At 39.8% G+C, this 17391-nt stretch overlaps 1 non-coding gene across 1 annotated transcript; it reads right to left on the minus strand.

The window, feature by feature from the left end:
• Nucleotides 1–16817: 16817 nt before the first annotated feature.
• Nucleotides 16818–16924, minus strand: LOC127115942 (small nucleolar RNA R71). The gene has a single exon (XR_007800939.1). It is a non-coding gene; the product is annotated as a small nucleolar RNA R71 (small nucleolar RNA).
• Between the last annotated feature and the right edge of the window lie 467 nt (nt 16925–17391).

Consider the following 17391-nt stretch of genomic DNA (forward strand, 5'->3'; position numbering starts at 1 on the left):
CATGTCTCAGAAAGACAAAGAGACATTTAAAGAGTACGCCCAATGTTGGAGGGAGTTGGCTGCCCAGATTACTCCTCCTTTAGAGGAGAAGGAGATGACAAAAATCTTTCTCAAAACCCTGAGTTCATTTTATTACGAACGTATGATCGCCAGTGCCCCCAGTGATTTTATCGAAATGGTAAACATGGGGATAAGACTTGAAGAGGGGGTCCGTGAAAGACGATTGTCGAAAAAGGAGGCGTCAACTAGGAAGAAATATGGGAGTAATTTTAGCAAGAGGAAGGATAATGAAACAAATGCAGTAAGCAGTGGGAGGCAGAGGAGGCCTCAAGCAAGAAGGAATTTACCACCCCGTCAACATCATCATCATCAAGTATCTTTTGTTATTCCAGTGTTTTCAAATCAGTCAACAATACCAATTCAACAACAACAACATCAGTATCAAAATCAACGTCAACATCAACAACCGCAACAAAGAACAAACACCTACAACAACAACAATTCCAACAACAATCATCACCAGCAACAGATACCAGAACCACTTCCATGGTGGTATAAACCCGAACTTCGATGTGCTTTTCACCAGGGTGCACCTGGGCACGATCTTGAAAACTGTTATCTGCTGAAATATGAGGTGTAAAAGCTTATGAAGAGTGGCATCGTGTCTTTTGATGACCGCGCGCCTAATGTGAAAGTTAATCCCTTGCCCGCTCATGGGAATACCTCAGTGAATATGGTGGACGGCTGTCCAGGTGAATATAAAGTTTTTGATGTGCGTTTCATTCGTGGATCCTTGATGCAGATACACAAGGACATCTATATGGTGAGTGAATGTGAACATAATCACGAAGGTTGTGATATTTGTAGTGTGAACCCAAGGCGGTGCGTTGTTGTGAAAAGGGACATCTAGCGCCTGATGGATGAAGGCATGATCCAGATTTGTCAATCCCGTCATAAAGATGACGATGTTAATGTCATTATTCTCGTTTTCAAGAAACCAGAGCGGTTGGTGATGCAGTGTGATAGCAGCAAGAACGTCAACAATAGATCAGTTTCGCTGTTGGTAATACGGTTGGCGGGCCCAGTCCTGTATGCACCTGATAAGGTTGTACCATATCAATACAATGCTACGATAATTGAGAAAGGTCAAGAGGTCTCGTTGCCTATGACCAATTCAGTAGTAAGCATTGCAGACGTTACAAAGGTGACCCATAGTGGTCGAGTTTTTGGGCCAGTTGTCCCATAGAGTAAGGAAGAAACTGTTGTTGGTAAGAAGGCGGAGGTGCCTAGTGTAGATCCTATTGGTTGTTCAAGAAATAAGTCTGGTGAATCCAGCAATTTGAAACCCAATAATGATGATGATGAGGTACTCCGGCTGATTAAGAGGAGTGAATTCAACGTGGTTGAGCAGTTGCTTCAGACCCCCTCAAAGATTTTCGTGTTGTCTCTGCTTTTGAATTCTGAAGCGCACAGAGAAGCACTCCAGAGAGTTCTTGAACAGGCATACTGTAACACCCTTCTAAAATACCCCAAATATTTAATTAAAATAGCAATTATATATATATCAGAGTAAAGGTGCAATTAAGGGTGTCACACAATCACTTTACACCATTCACCATAATAACTGTCATGCTCTTTTATTAATTCAAAACATAAAGTATTTGCACAATACGCAGCGGATAGAAATCAAATCAATCATGCAAAACATGTAACATATTACATGTAAAATTATTCAACAAGGTAAAACATCCCGTCCCGATGTTACATCTATCAGAGCATGACCCACTAAGGAGACTACACTAGACTCCAAGCACTAGCTTCTACTCAATCACTGCTCGTTACCTGAAAACATAGTTGTAAGGGTGAGTTCCTCAATCGATATAATAAGCATTATAAAATATCATGTAATGCTAAGTAAATAACACATTAATCACCCTAATCATATCACACATTCGGTAACGGCCACCTCCACTCAAACATCATAATCATGCTCAACATAAACATCAAAACACACGTATAATATTGGAACACATCCATTCATATTATACACAATACATACATTATGCAATGAGACTCCATGCATACGGTACCGACTATTCGTGAACATATAGTTCACCTCACCGATCAAATCCAGATACGGCTACCAAGCCCACTAGTCCCACTCATTTGAGACCTAGTGACTCACTCACTAATTCCTCACCACGGGAATTAGCTACCACCCCAAGGGCCATGCTATGCACGCTAATTCACCTAGCATGCAAACATCAACAACAGTCCATAATGACTAACTCACTAATTCCTCACTATGGGAATTAGCTACCACCACAAAGGCCACAATATGCATGCTAAATCACCTAGCAATGCAAAATCATCAACAATAATCCACAATGGACATATGCTCACACTCTAAGCCATAAACAGTCCATTCACAATTGCATACATAACATATACATTCACAGCATTATGCATACCATCATACATTCATCAACACACGTATCAAAACATCATATCATGTCAAATAATTAATCACAATATTAGCCCACTCCACTAATACCTATACTGCTCAAAACAGCGGGAATTAATCCCTATTACATCATACGCCAATATAGGCCAAACACCAATTATGCACACATTATTCAAATATTAATTTTTTCACTTTTCCAACAGTGTTAACCGGTTAACGCCCTGGGTTAACCGGTTAACGCAACACTGAACACGCTTTCTGGCAAAACTCAACAGTGTTAACCGGTTAACGCCCTGGGTTAACCGGTTAACGCAGACAGAACAGCAATTTCTCAGAAATCACAACAGCGTTAACCGGTTAACACCCTGGGTTAACCGGTTAACGCAAGCAAAACAGCAATACTTCATAATTCCTAACAGTGTTAACCGGTTAACACCCTGGGTTAACCGGTTAACGCAAGACAGAAAGCTGTTCCTGCGCTAACACGAAGCAGAATGCAGAATTCTCCGCGTTTTCCGCCGTTGGAGGACTTCCGGACCTCCGATTCCGATTCCGTAAAAAGCTATACGTTCGGAAAATCACTACCCATCCAATTACAGATTCAATTACGGCTTTAACATAGTTTATTCATCACAATTTTTCAGCATTCAACATCCCAATTAGGGTCAAATCAATGGCTTATCACTACCCATTACATGTTAACCCATAATACCCATTAAACGACGATAAACCCCCCTTACCTGAGTTAATCCGGCAATCCTTTAGCTTCGAGCTCTTCTCTTCTCCAACCTTCTTCCTCTTGCTCTGCCTCTTTGCCCTTTTCCTCTTTTCAGCCGCTTCTCTGCTTTCACGTGAAAACTCTTTTTACCAAAAATGGAACTCTTTTTCCTTATTTCCAACATATATATATATTCCAATAATTATTATTCCAATAATAATAATAATAATATTCCAATAATTCCAATTATTTAATTAAATTAATAAATATAATATTAACTTAAATTAAATAAGTATCTTATTTTTATCGGGGTGTCACAACTCTCCCCCACTAAAAGAGTTTTCGTCCTCGAAAACATACCTCAAGCGAATAACTCCGGATAAGACTCCTTCATCTGACTCTCAAGTTCCCAAGTCACATTTCCACCTGCTGGTCCTCCCCAAGCTACCTTCACCAAGGCAATGTCTTTACCCCGCAACCGCTTCAACTCTCGATCCTCGATCCTCATAGGTGATGTTTCAACAGTCAGGTTATCTCTCACCTGTACATCATCTATTTGGACTACATGCGACGGATCATGAATGTACCTCCTCAACTAAGACACATGAAAAACCTCATGCAAATTCGCAAGCGACGGCGGTAAAGCGATACGATAGGCTACCTCCCCTATCCTCTCCAAAATCTGATAAGGACCAATAAATCGAGGTGTCAACTTCTTCGACTTCAAAGCTCGACCAACCCCAGTTATCGGAGTAACACGCAGAAACACATGATCTCCCTCTTGGAACTCAAGTGCCTTCCTCCTCTTGTCGTGATAACTCTTCTGACGACTCTGAGCAATTCTCATCTTCTCCTGAATCATCTTAATCTTTTCCGTAGTTTGTTGAACAATCTCCGGTCCAACCACAACACTCTCACCGGACTCATACCAACATAAAGGCGTCTGACATCTCCTACCATACAAAGCTTCAAACGGTGCCATACCAATGCTCGAATGAAAACTATTGTTGTAGGTAAACTCAATCAAAGGTAAATAACAATCCCAAGCACCTCCCTTTTCCAAAACACAAGCTCTCAAAAGATCCTCCAGTGACTGAATCGTCCTCTCAGTCTGACCATCAGTCTGCGGATGATATGCAGAACTCAATCTCAGCTTAGTTCCCAAAGCCCTCTGCAAACCTTCCCAGAACTTCGATGTAAATCTAGGATCTCTGTCCGAAACAATACTCGACGGAATACCATGCAAACTTACAATTTTCTCAATATACAACTCAGCTAATCTCTCCAATGGATAGTCCATTCTGATCGGAATAAAATGAGCCGATTTCGTCAATCTATCGACAATCACCCAAATAGCTTCAAAATTCTTACTTGTCCTCGGTAAACCAGAAATAAAATCCATACTGATACTATCCCACTTCCACTCTGGAATAGCCAACGGTTGCATTAGCCCAGACGGCTTCTGATGCTCAATCTTTGACTTCTGACAAGTCAAACAAGAATAAACAAAACTCGCAATTTCTCTTTTCATTCCCGGCCACCAGAATAGCTTTTTCAAATCATGATACATCTTTGTAGCTCCAGGATGAATACTCAGGCCACTACGATGTCCTTCCTCAAGAATACTCTTCTTAAGTTCGGTAACATCCGAAATACACACCCGATTACCAAATCTCAAAACACCATTCCCATCAACTCTGAATTCACCACCTTGACCTTGATTCACTAGAGTCAACTTATCAACCAAAAGCACATCGGATTTCTGACCCTCTCTAATCTCATCCAGAATACTACTCGTCAACTTCAACATTCCCAATTTAACACTATTGTGAGTACTCTCACACACCAAACTCAAGTCTCTAAACTGCTCAATTAAATCCAATTCCTTAACCATTAACATAGACATATGCAATGATTTCCGACTCAATGCATCAACCACTACGTTTGCTTTACCCGGATGGTAATTCAAACCAAAGTCATAATCCTTCAGAAACTCTAACCATCTCCTCTGTCTCATATTCAGCTCTTTCTGATCAAACAAATACTTTAAACTTTTATGGTCACTAAAAACCTCAAATCTTGACCCATACAAGTAATGCCTCCACAACTTCAGAACAAAAACCACAGCTGCCAACTCTAAATCGTGTGTCGGATAGTTCCTCTCATGAACCCTCAGTTGTCTCGAAGCATAAGCTATAACCTGCTTATTCTGCATCAACACACCACCCAAACCCAACAATGAAGCATCACAGTAAACCTCAAATGATTCCGACGAACTCGGTAATATCAGAATAGGAGCAGTAGTCAACCTTCTCTTTAACTCTTGGAAACCTTCTTCACATTTTGAGTCCCAAACAAACGCTTGCCCCTTTCTAGTCAACATCATCAACGGTAACGCCAACTTAGAAAATCCCTCGATGAACTTCCTATAATAACCAGCCAAACCAAGAAAACTCCTTATCTCCGAAACTGACTTCGGAGCTTCCCACTTAGATACCGCTTCTATCTTAGAAGGATCAACAGTAACACCACCTCTTGAAATCACATGACCAAGAAAACTAACCTCTTCTAACCAAAATTCACACTTTGACAGTTTAGCAAATAGCTTCTTTTCTCGTAGAACTCCTAAAACCACTCTCAAATGTTCAGCATGCTCTTCTTCAGATTTCGAATACACCAAAATATCGTCAATAAACACCACAACAAACTTGTCTAGGTACGGATGGAAAATCCTATTCATATACTCCATAAATACTCCAGGCGCATTAGTCACACCAAAAGGCATTACAGAATACTCATAATTTCCATACCTTGTTCTGAAAGCAGTCTTCTGAATATCCTTAGCTTTCACACGTATCTGATGATACCCCGATCTCAAATCTATTTTGCTGAACACACTCGCACCAACCAACTGATCCATCAAATCATCAATCCTCGGCAAAGGATACCGATTCTTGATCGTCACTTTATTCAGTTGCCTGTAGTCCACACACAACCTCATAGTACCTTCTTTCTTCTTAACCAATAACACTGGTGCACCCCACGGTGACACACTCGGACGAATAAATTTCTTATCCAACAGATCTTCCAGCTGACTCTTCAATTCAGTTAACTCAACAGCAGACATACGGTACGGAGCCATCGACATCGGCCTAGTACCAGGTACCAAATCAATCGAGAACTCAACTTCACGCTCTGGCGGTAATTCATTCACTTCTTCCGGAAACACATCAGGAAAATCACACACCACAGCTAGATCGCAAATCATCAGTTTATCTTTAGCCTCCAAAGTCGCTAACAGCATAAACAACTCCGCCCCATCTGCTACTGCCTCATACACCTGCCTTGCTGATAGAAACAAACTCTTTCCTTCCTCAATCTCAGGAAAGATCACAGTCTTATCAAAACAGTTGATAGAAACTCGGTTAAACACCAACCAGTTCATACCCAAGATAACATCAACCTGCACTAGTGGAAGACACACGAGGTCTATCCCAAAGTCTCTACCAAAAATACTCAAAGGACAATTTAAACAAACTGAAGTAGTAGTCACTGAACCCTTCGCAGGAGTATCAATCACCATACTTCCATGCATCTCAGATATCTCTAACTTAAGTTTCACAACACAATCCAAAGATATAAAGGAATGAGTCGCACCTGTGTCAATAATAGCTACAAGAGGAAAGCCATTAATATAACACGTACCTCGGATCAAACGATCATCTGCAGAAGTCTCCGAACCCGATAAAGCAAAGACCTTGCCTCCCGACTGGTTCTCTTTCTTAGGCTTAGGACACTGTGGACTGATATGACCCACCTCTCCACAGTTGAAACAAGTCATAGTCTTCAACCGGCACTCTGCAGCCAAGTGACCACCTTTGCCACACTTGAAACACTTCTTCTCAGCACTGGTACACTCATGGATACGATGTCCAGCCTGACCACATCTGTAACACTTAGCAGGGGCACTGGAGTCTCCCCCACTAGACCTCTTCATCCCACTCTGTCTCTGGAAACCTTTGCCAGCTGCATACGGTTTCCCACGATCATTCTGATTCTTGCCTTTCCTATCAACTCTCTGCTGATAGCTTTCCGCTCTGGCCTTGGTATCCTGTTCAAAAATCCTGCAACAGTCAACCAAATCGGAAAACACTCTAATCCGCTGATATCCAATAGCCTGCTTGATCTCGGGACGCAACCCGTTCTCAAACTTCACACATTTTGAAAATTCCCCAGTAGCCTCATCATAGGGAGTGTAATACTTCGACAGCTCTGTGAACTTAGCAGCATACTCAGTAACAGACCGGTTGCCCTGCTTCAATTCCAAGAACTCTATCTCTTTCTTTCCTTTGACATCTTCTGGAAAGTACTTCCTTAGGAATCTCTCCCTGAACACAGCCCAAGTGATCTCAGCATCCCCAGCAGCTTCCAACTCAGAGCGGGTAGCAACCCACCAATCATCTGCTTCCTCTGACAGCATATGCGTACCGAACCTAACCTTCTGGTTATCAGCACACTCAGTCACTCGGAAGATCCTCTCGATCTCCTTCAACCACTTCTGAGCACCATCTGGATCGTATGCTCCCTTGAACATTGGAGGATTGTTCTTCTGGAACTCACTCAGTTGACGAGCAGCTCCCATTCTCACAACATTCGGATTCCCTCCAAGTACTCCAGCTAGCATACCCAGAGCCTCAGCAATCGCAGCATCATCTCTACCTCTTCCAGCCATCTCTATTCTGAAAACCCAACAAGCTAAAACAATAAGTACTGATAGGGTTACACAACACCTATCACGTACAGGGAAACAGAATAATTACGACTCGACTCGACCGACTATGCTCTGATACCACTAATGTAACACCCTTCTAAAATACCCCAAATATTTAATTAAAATAGCAATTATATATATATCAGAGTAAAGGTGCAATTAAGGGTGTCACACAATCACTTCACACCATTCACCATAATAACTGTCATGCTCTTTTATTAATTCAAAACATAAAGTATTTGCACAATACGCAGCGGATAGAAATCAAATCAATCATGCAAAACATGTAACATATTACATGTAAAATTATTCAACAAGGTAAAACATCCCGTCCCGATGTTACATCTATCAGAGCATGACCCACTAAGGAGACTACACTAGACTCCAAGCACTAGCTTCTACTCAATCACTGCTCGTTACCTGAAAACATAGTTGTAAGGGTGAGTTCCTCAATCGATATAATAAGCATTATAAAATATCATGTAATGCTAAGTAAATAACACATTAATCACCCTAATCATATCACACATTCGGTAACGGCCACCTCCACTCAAACATCATAATCATGCTCAACATAAACATCAAAACACACGTATAATATTGGAACACATCCATTCATATTATACACAATACATACATTATGCAATGAGACTCCATGCATGCGGTACCGACTATTCGTGAACATATAGTTCACCTCACCGATCAAATCCAGATACGGCTACCAAGCCCACTAGTCCCACTCATTTGAGATCTAGTGACTCACTCACTAATTCCTCACCACGGGAATTAGCTACCACCCCAAGGGCCATGCTATGCACGCTAATTCACCTAGCATGCAAACATCAATAACAGTCCATAATGACTAACTCACTAATTCCTCACTATGGGAATTAGCTACCACCACAAAGGCCACAATATGCATGCTAAATCACCTAGCAATGCAAAATTATCAACAATAATCCACAATGGACATATGCTCACACTCTAAGCCATAAACAGTCCATTCACAATTGCATACATAACATATACATTCACAGCATTATGCATACCATCATACATTCATCAACACACGTATCAAAACATCATATCATGTCAAATAATTAATCACAGTATTAGCCCACTCTACTAATACCTATACTGCTCAAAACAGCGGGAATTAATCCCTATTACATCATACGCCAATATAGGCCAAACACCAATTATGCACACATTATTCAAATATTAATTTTTTCACTTTTCCAACAGTGTTAACCGGTTAACGCCCTGGGTTAACCGGTTAACGCAACACTGAACATGCTTTCTGGCAAAACTCAACAGTGTTAACCGGTTAACGCCCTGGGTTAACCGGTTAACGCAGACAGAACAGCAATTTCTCAGAAATCACAACAGCGTTAACCGGTTAACGCCCTGGGTTAACCGGTTAACGCAAGCAAAACAGCAATACTTCATAATTCCTAACAGTGTTAACCGGTTAACACCCTGGGTTAACCGGTTAACGCAAGACAGAAAGCTGTTCCTGCGCTAACACGAAGCAGAATGCAGAATTCTCCGCGTTTTCCGCCGTTGGAGGACTTCCGGACCTCCGATTCCGATTCCGTAAAAAGCTATACGTTCGGAAAATCACTACCCATCCAATTACAGATTCAATTACGGCTTTAACATAGTTTATTCATCACAATTTTTCAGCATTCAACATCCCAATTAGGGTCAAATCAATGGCTTATCACTACCCATTACATGTTAACCCATAATACCCATTAAACGACGATAAACCCCCCTTACCTGAGTTAATCCGGCAATCCTTTAGCTTCGAGCTCTTCTCTTCTCCAACCTTCTTCCTCTTGCTCTGCCTCTTTGCCCTTTTCCTCTTTTCAGCCGCTTCTCTGCTTTCACGTGAAAACTCTTTTTACCAAAAATGGAACTCTTTTTCCTTATTTCCAACATATATATATATTCCAATAATTATTATTCCAATAATAATAATAATAATATTCCAATAATTCCAATTATTTAATTAAATTAATAAATATAATATTAACTTAAATTAAATAATTATCTTATTTTTATCGGGGTGTTACACATACCTGGAGCAAGATGTTACTGTGGCTCAATTTGATCACATTGTAGCTAACATCACTTCATGCAACCATTTGAGTTTTTGCGATGAAGAACTCCTTGAGGAGGGAAGAAATCACAATTTGGCTTTGCATATTTCGATGAATTACAAAGAAGATGCTTTGTCAAACGTGCTAGTTGATACTGGGTAGTCACTCAATGTGCTTCTAAAATCAACATTGTCAAAGTTATCGTGCCAAGGAGCTCCCATGAGATACAGTGGAGTAATTGTCAAAGCCTTTGATGGCTCGCGCAAGACTGTCATTGGATAAGTGGACCTTCCAGTCAAGATAGGTCCAAGTGATTTTTAGATTACTTTCTAGGTAATGGATATTCACCCGGCCTACAGTTGTTTATTGGGAAGGCCATGGATTCATGAAGTAGGGGCTATTACTTCCACTCTGCACCAGAAGCTCAAATTTGTCAAGAATGGCAAGTCAGTGATTGTGGGAGGTGAGAAAGCGTTGTTGGTCAGCCATCTGTCATCTTTTTCATATGTGGAAGCTGAGGATGAGGTTGGGACGTCGTTTCAAGCTTTGTCTATTGTTGTTGAGAAGAAAGTTGGGGCACCTATGTCCTCTCTGAAAGACACATAGAAGATTGTTGAAGAAGGTCCTGTTGATCAGTGGGGGCGCGTGGTAGAGGTCGCCGATAACAAAGGAAGAAATGGTTTGAGGTTCCAGAAGGGTTCGTCAACCGTTAGATCTGAAGAGATGTAACTCAGTTTCCATAGCAGAGGGTTCATTCATGGGAATGAACAATACTTAGCTGTTGTGCTAGAGGTCAATGAAGACGAAGACTGCACCAACTTTGTGACGCATGGACAGACATGCAACAATTGCACTGCTGTTGGTATTCCTACTATTTTGCATCGATCTATGTAATTGCTTTTTATATTTTAAAATCCTTCTCATATGCCTAAGGGAGAAGTGAACATTGTTTGGGCATTTTAAATTGACCATCAATAAAATTAATTATATGCATCCATATCTTTGATGTTTTGTTTTTACTTTTTGCTTATTTCTGAAAATGGTAATCACAAAAAACAATAGTAAACAATATAATTGTCCATCTACATAATATTTGGTCACAAATTCACTTCTATAAAATCAAAATATAAAATCATTATGCAGGTTGGCTCCTACCCCCATTGAATACAATTATCCTTATCCTTCTCCAAATTTTGAATTCCATGTGTTTGAGGTCGAGGAGGAAAGTGATGAAGAAGTGAGTGAGGAATTGTCTCGTCTTCTTGAGCAAGATGAGAAAATTATTCAGCCATTTGAAGAGAAGATTGAGCTTGTCAACATGGGTTCCGAAGATGATGTGAAGGAAGTCAAGATTGGGTCTCGACTGTGTCCAGATGCTAAGAAGGGGTTGATTGATCTTCTTCGAGAGTATTCAGATGTGTTTGCTTGGTCCTATCAAGACATGCCTGGGTTGGATTCTGATATTGTGGAACATAGATTGCCGTTGAAGCCAAAATGCTTGCCAGTCAAGCAGAAGTTGAGAAGAACGCATCCTGATATGGCTGTGAAGATCATAGAGGAAGTTCATAAACAGATTGATGTCGGTTTCCTTGTAACTGTTGAGTATCCTTAATGGGTGGCCAACATTGTACCTGTACCGAAGAAAGATGGAAAAGTCCGCATGTGTGTCGACTATAGAGATTTGAATAAAGTCAGTCCGAAAGATGATTTCCCCTGCCACACATTGATATGTTGGTAGACAATACTGCTAAATTTAAAGTCTTTTCGTTTATGGATGGATTTTATGGATATAACCAGATTAAGATGGCACCCGAGGATATGGAGAAGACCACATTCATTACACCCTAGGGAACATTCTGTTATAGAGTGATGCCTTTTGGTTTAAAGAATGCTGGTGCTAATTACCAGAGAGAAATGACTACTCTTTTTCATGATATAATGCATAAAGAGATTGAAGTATATGTCGATGACATGATTGCTAAGTCAATTGATGAATAAGAACATGTTAAGCATTTGTTGAAGCTATTCCAGCGTTTGAAGAAATATAAACTCCGCTTGAATCCCAATAAATGTACTTTTGGTGTTCGTTCTGGTAAGTTGTTGGGCTTTATTGTCAGCGAGAAAGGTATTGAGGTTGATCCTGCCAAGGTTAAAGCAATACAAGAGATACATGCACCCAAAACTTAGAAGCAAGTCAGAGGTTTTCTCGACCGCTTGAATTATATTTCCAGATTCATTTCCCATATGACTGCCAAATGTGCGCCTATATTCAAGCTTCTTCGGAAAGATCAATCTTGTGATTGGACCGAAGATTGTCAGAAATATTTTGACAATATCAAGAAATATTTGCTTGACCCTCCGATTTTGTCTCCACCTGTGGAAGGAAGACCGTTGATCATGTATTTGACTGTGCTCGAAGATAATATGGGTTGTGTTCTTGGTCAGCAAGATGATACTGGGAAGAAAGAATTTTCAATTTATTACCTCAGTAAGAAATTCATCGACTGTGAGACTCGATACTCAATGCTTGAGAAAACTTGTTGCGCATTGGCTTGGGCTGCTAAGCGTCTGCGCCAGTATATGTTGAATCATACCACTTGGTTGATATCCAAAATGGATCCAATCAAGTACATATTTAAGAAGCCTGCTTTAACTGGGAGGATTTCCCGTTGGCAGATGTTGTTATCAGAGTATGATATCGAATACCGATTTCAAAAAGCAATCAAAGGTAGTATCTTGGCTGACCATTTGGCTCACCAACCAATTGAAGATTACCAGTCAGTGCAGTATGATTTTCCATATGAAGAGATTTTATACTTGAAAATGAAAGATTGTGATGAACCATTGCTAGAAGAAGGGCCAAAACCTGGTTCCCGTTGGGGCATGGCATTTGATGGAGCTGTTAATCAATATGGAAATGTCATTGGGTCAGTAATTATTACTCCTCAAGGAACGCATCTACCATTTATAGCTAGATTGACTTTCAAGTGTATAAACAACACGGCAGAATATGAAGCTTGCATTATTTGGCTTGAAGAGGCCATGAATCTCGGAATCAAATATTTGGATGTCTTCGGTGATTCAACTTTGGTAGTGAATCAGATCAAAGGAGAATGGGAGACAAATCAACCTGGTGTAATACCGTATAGAGATTATGCGAGGAGGATTTCAACTTTCTTTACAAAGGTTGAGTTTCATCATATCCCTCGAGATGAGAACCGAATGGCAGATGCTCTTGCAACATTGGAATCAATGATTGTAGTGAAGTATTGGAATGAAGTTCCCAATTTATCTGTGATGCGTCTTGATAGGCCAGCTCATGTGTTTGTTGTTGAAGAGGTCAAGGATGAGAAGCCATGGTATTACGACATTAAATGTTTCCTTCAAAGTCAGATCTATGATGACACTGAAATTCATTGTATTTTCGACTTCGATTTCACATCCATTTTAGTTGTTTTATTGTTATTTTGTTATGTTATTACTATGTTTTTCTTTGTTTTCAGGTTTTCAGTCTAATCGGAGCCCCGATCGAGAAAAGGAGCGAAAATGAGCTAAAAAGCCAAAAAATCAGCATTTTACACTTGTGGCTCCCACTGTGGCGGGCGCAATGGGTCCAGCCACGATGTGTCCCAGTTTCAACCTCTTCTCAACTGCCATGTATCCCACGATCTCCACTTGGACGCTGCAATTTCCTCCTGTGGCGGGCGCCATGATGTTGTGGCGGGTACCACAAAAACAAAATGGTTCCCGCCCATTTTTCAAACTTAGGGGCATCCTTGTAATTTCCATGTTTTTTTCTTGCCTATAAACAGAGCCTTGATTTCATTTGTTTGATCATCCAAACTTAGTTACAACTAGGCATATATCAGTATTGTAGAAGCAAGCTTCAATCCAAGAAGTATTTTGATGAAGACAACTTGCATCAATGCAAAAAGAGAAGAGCTACAAAGATATTTCAAGCATCAAGTATTCAAAGCCGCATATGCATTTGATCAAGCTTCATTTTCAAGACAACCGTTTGCAAGATTGTTGATTCACTTCTTAGGTATATCTAACTCCCTCTTAGATTAGTATACAAGTGTTCAACAATCATGATCTGCATTTGCATCTTTTAACATAACCATTTGTTAACACCTTAAAATGCAAGACACATTTATTTTTAAGTATTTTTTCTGCATTTCAACAGTGTTAACCGGTTAACCATATGGGTTAACCGGTTAACAGCCCAGATTTTCAAATTCTTTGTTAACGTTTACATGCGTTAACCGGTTAACCCATATGGTTAACCGGTTAACACTGTTCGTTACAGCAAAAAATGTTTTTGAAAAATTATATCTTTTCATCAATATTCATGAGGGAAATGATACCTCTTTGGAAAGGTATTTTGGAAATATAAATTATTAATTTTTCAAAATGAATTCTCACCTCCAAGAATTTTCATACAAACTTCAAATAATCACTCTCTCATATTCTTTTCTTAAATAATTTTTGAAAGTGTTCATAATAAAAATTGTCATCTCATTCTATTGTTGAACACTTGCATATTATCTTTTGAGTGACTTATTTGTCTAAGGAGAAGATCAATCAAGAGAAGATTGATACTATTACATCTTTGTTAAAAGCATTCATAGAATTATTTCTGTTTGACTTGTGATCCAGGATTGTTGGACACAAGGGTTGGTGTTGAAGAGGATTGTTCTTCATACACTTGTTTGTCTATAGGTTAGATTGTAGGCATCACCGGTTGTGTGAATAGGCTGTACCATATTCTAACTATAGTGAATTCTCTTTCGTGTGAAAGGGGAGTGGATGTACCTTCGGATTGTGAATGGAACCACTATAATTTCCGGTGTCGTTTACTTTCCGCATTTTAATTTTCCGCACTTAAACAAAAATAACCAAAAACCGGAAACTAGATCGAAGAATTTTTTACCACCTAATTCACCCCCCCCCCCCTCTTAGGCGCATTTACAACTTACAAGTATTGTGTAAAAGTGGTAATCACTTCACATCGGAGTGTTGCCACACTGTGTAATCGAGTCGATAATCGAGTTTGGAGCACTTTGGAAGGAAGTTTAATCCTGCCGCCATTTTCATTTCTGTTACGCACTTTATTCGACCCTCCGGTTGGAGCAGGTTTTATTGCTTTACCTTTGTCTACTTTATTTTCCAGCACTGCCTTTATTTTGTTTACTTTCCCGCACTGCCTTTATTTTGTTTACTTTCCCGCACTCACACTTTACTTTGTTTATTTCTCGCACTGCACTACTTTCCTTTATTTCATGCACCGCACTACTTTCATTTAATTTCTTGCACCGCACTACTTTTATTTACTTTCCTGCACTCGTACTTATTACCTTTATTTGAAAAGCCTTTTATTTATCCGTTTTTATGATGAAAATTAAAATGCATTTTTACTTTACCATGTCTGGCTAAACCTATAAAGGTTAGAATGTAAGGATCGTAATTGAACAGATAATCCGTACAATTGTTCGTAGAAACATTTAAGGGCTATTTTGACTTTCAACTTAAGTTTTCCCGCACTTAATTCTCGTTGGGTAAGATCGAAAGTCGTCCGACGTCTGTTTAAACTTAGTTGTTTTTAACTATTTCAAATACAGCAAAAGCGCTTTGTTTAGTTCATTAGGAGTTTTTAACTTAAAAAGAAAAGTGATTTTAAAACTATTTTCGGACACGTTTATAAGTTTAGAGTCTGGTTCGTGAGAACTTCTTTTGGTTAAGAAATCCAGGTCAAAATAATTTTCAACTTAGTCAAGACACTATATTTCTTAAAAATAGGTTTACTACTTTAACGCAATGCGCGCATTTTTATAAGTGACAATAAGAGGGTTTGATTAGGGAGTACAACTCGGTTCTGAATACGCGAAAGCGACAGTTCCCGTTAAATTGGTTCTTTTCAAAGTAGGAAACACTGCCCATAAGTAATTCTATTAGCAAGCACATGGATTATTAATTGATTTTGTGAATTACATTTGAACCTGTCTTTATTAATTGAATTTAATTTAATACTTTATTTTTCATTGTGCACTTTTAAAAACCCTGTTTCGATTACCTTAGATAAACACCGTAATGATAGATAACGATAGATTGACATTTGGTCTCTGTGGATTCGACAATCTTTTATATTACTCTGACGCGTTCGTATACTTGCAAAAAACACGCATCAAGTTTTTGGCGCCGTTGTTGGGGACCAATTTCGTCAAATTTTGTACCCTGTTGTTATATCGTTTAGACTTAGGTTGTTACCAGTCGGTCAATGCGAAGGACTCGTAGCACCGGAAGCTTAGTAGATCCTCTGGAGGAACCTGAACGTTACGCTCGCGCACGTTTATTTTTTCATAGAATTAGGAGAGCTATGGCCGAAGATCAAAATCAAAGACCTCTTAAGGATTTCGCCCAACCATCCAACGAAGAACCTAGTTCTAGTATAGTAAACCCAACATCCCAGCTAATAATTTCGAACTTAAACTCTCCCTGTTGCAACTAGTGCAACAAAGACAATTTGCAGGTCTTGCTACTGAGAACCCAAACCAACATTTAAAAATCTTTCTCCAATTAACAGACACTTTTAAAACCTATGAAGCTTCTCATGAGGCAATTTGTTTAAGATTATTCCCTTTCTCCCTCAGAGATAAAGCCCTATCATGGTTAGATTCCCTTCCACCCAATTCCATAACAACTTGGGAAAACCTTAGAAAAGTATTCCTTGCTAGATACTTTCCCCCAAGTAAGACCGCCGTTCTTCGAAACTAAATAACCAGATTTACCCAGAACCAAGGAGAATCGTTGTTCGAAGCTTGGGAGAGATATAAAGAGCTATTAAGAGCATGCCCACATCATGGTTTAGAAAATTGGTTAATCATTCAGACCTTCTATAATGGACTTCACTATAACACTAAGATGACCATCGACGCTGCCGCAGGTGGCGCATTGATGAACAAACCTTACCCTGAAGCTAGTGCCCTTATCGAAGATATGGCTCAAAACCATCAATCATGGGGAGTTGAACGAGCGACAGTTGAGAAGAAGGAAGCCCAAGGAGGAGTACATGAGTTAAGCTCTATAGACATGATACAAGCTAAAATGGACGCGTTAGCCCTCAAGGTTGAGCATATGTGTATAAACCGGAATACTGCAGCTGCAGTTTCGTCGGATTGTGAGATATGTGGAACCAAAGGACACCAATATGCAGAATGCAATCTCTTAAAGGAAACCAACTCTGAGCAAGTGAATTATGCCCAAGGGAACCCATATTCGAATACCTACAACCCTGGATGGAGGAATCACCCGAACTTCTCCTATAAGAACAATA

Source organism: Lathyrus oleraceus, chromosome 1 (genome assembly GCF_024323335.1).
Source record: "Lathyrus oleraceus cultivar Zhongwan6 chromosome 1, CAAS_Psat_ZW6_1.0, whole genome shotgun sequence".
Taxonomy (NCBI): Eukaryota; Viridiplantae; Streptophyta; class Magnoliopsida; order Fabales; family Fabaceae; genus Lathyrus; species Lathyrus oleraceus.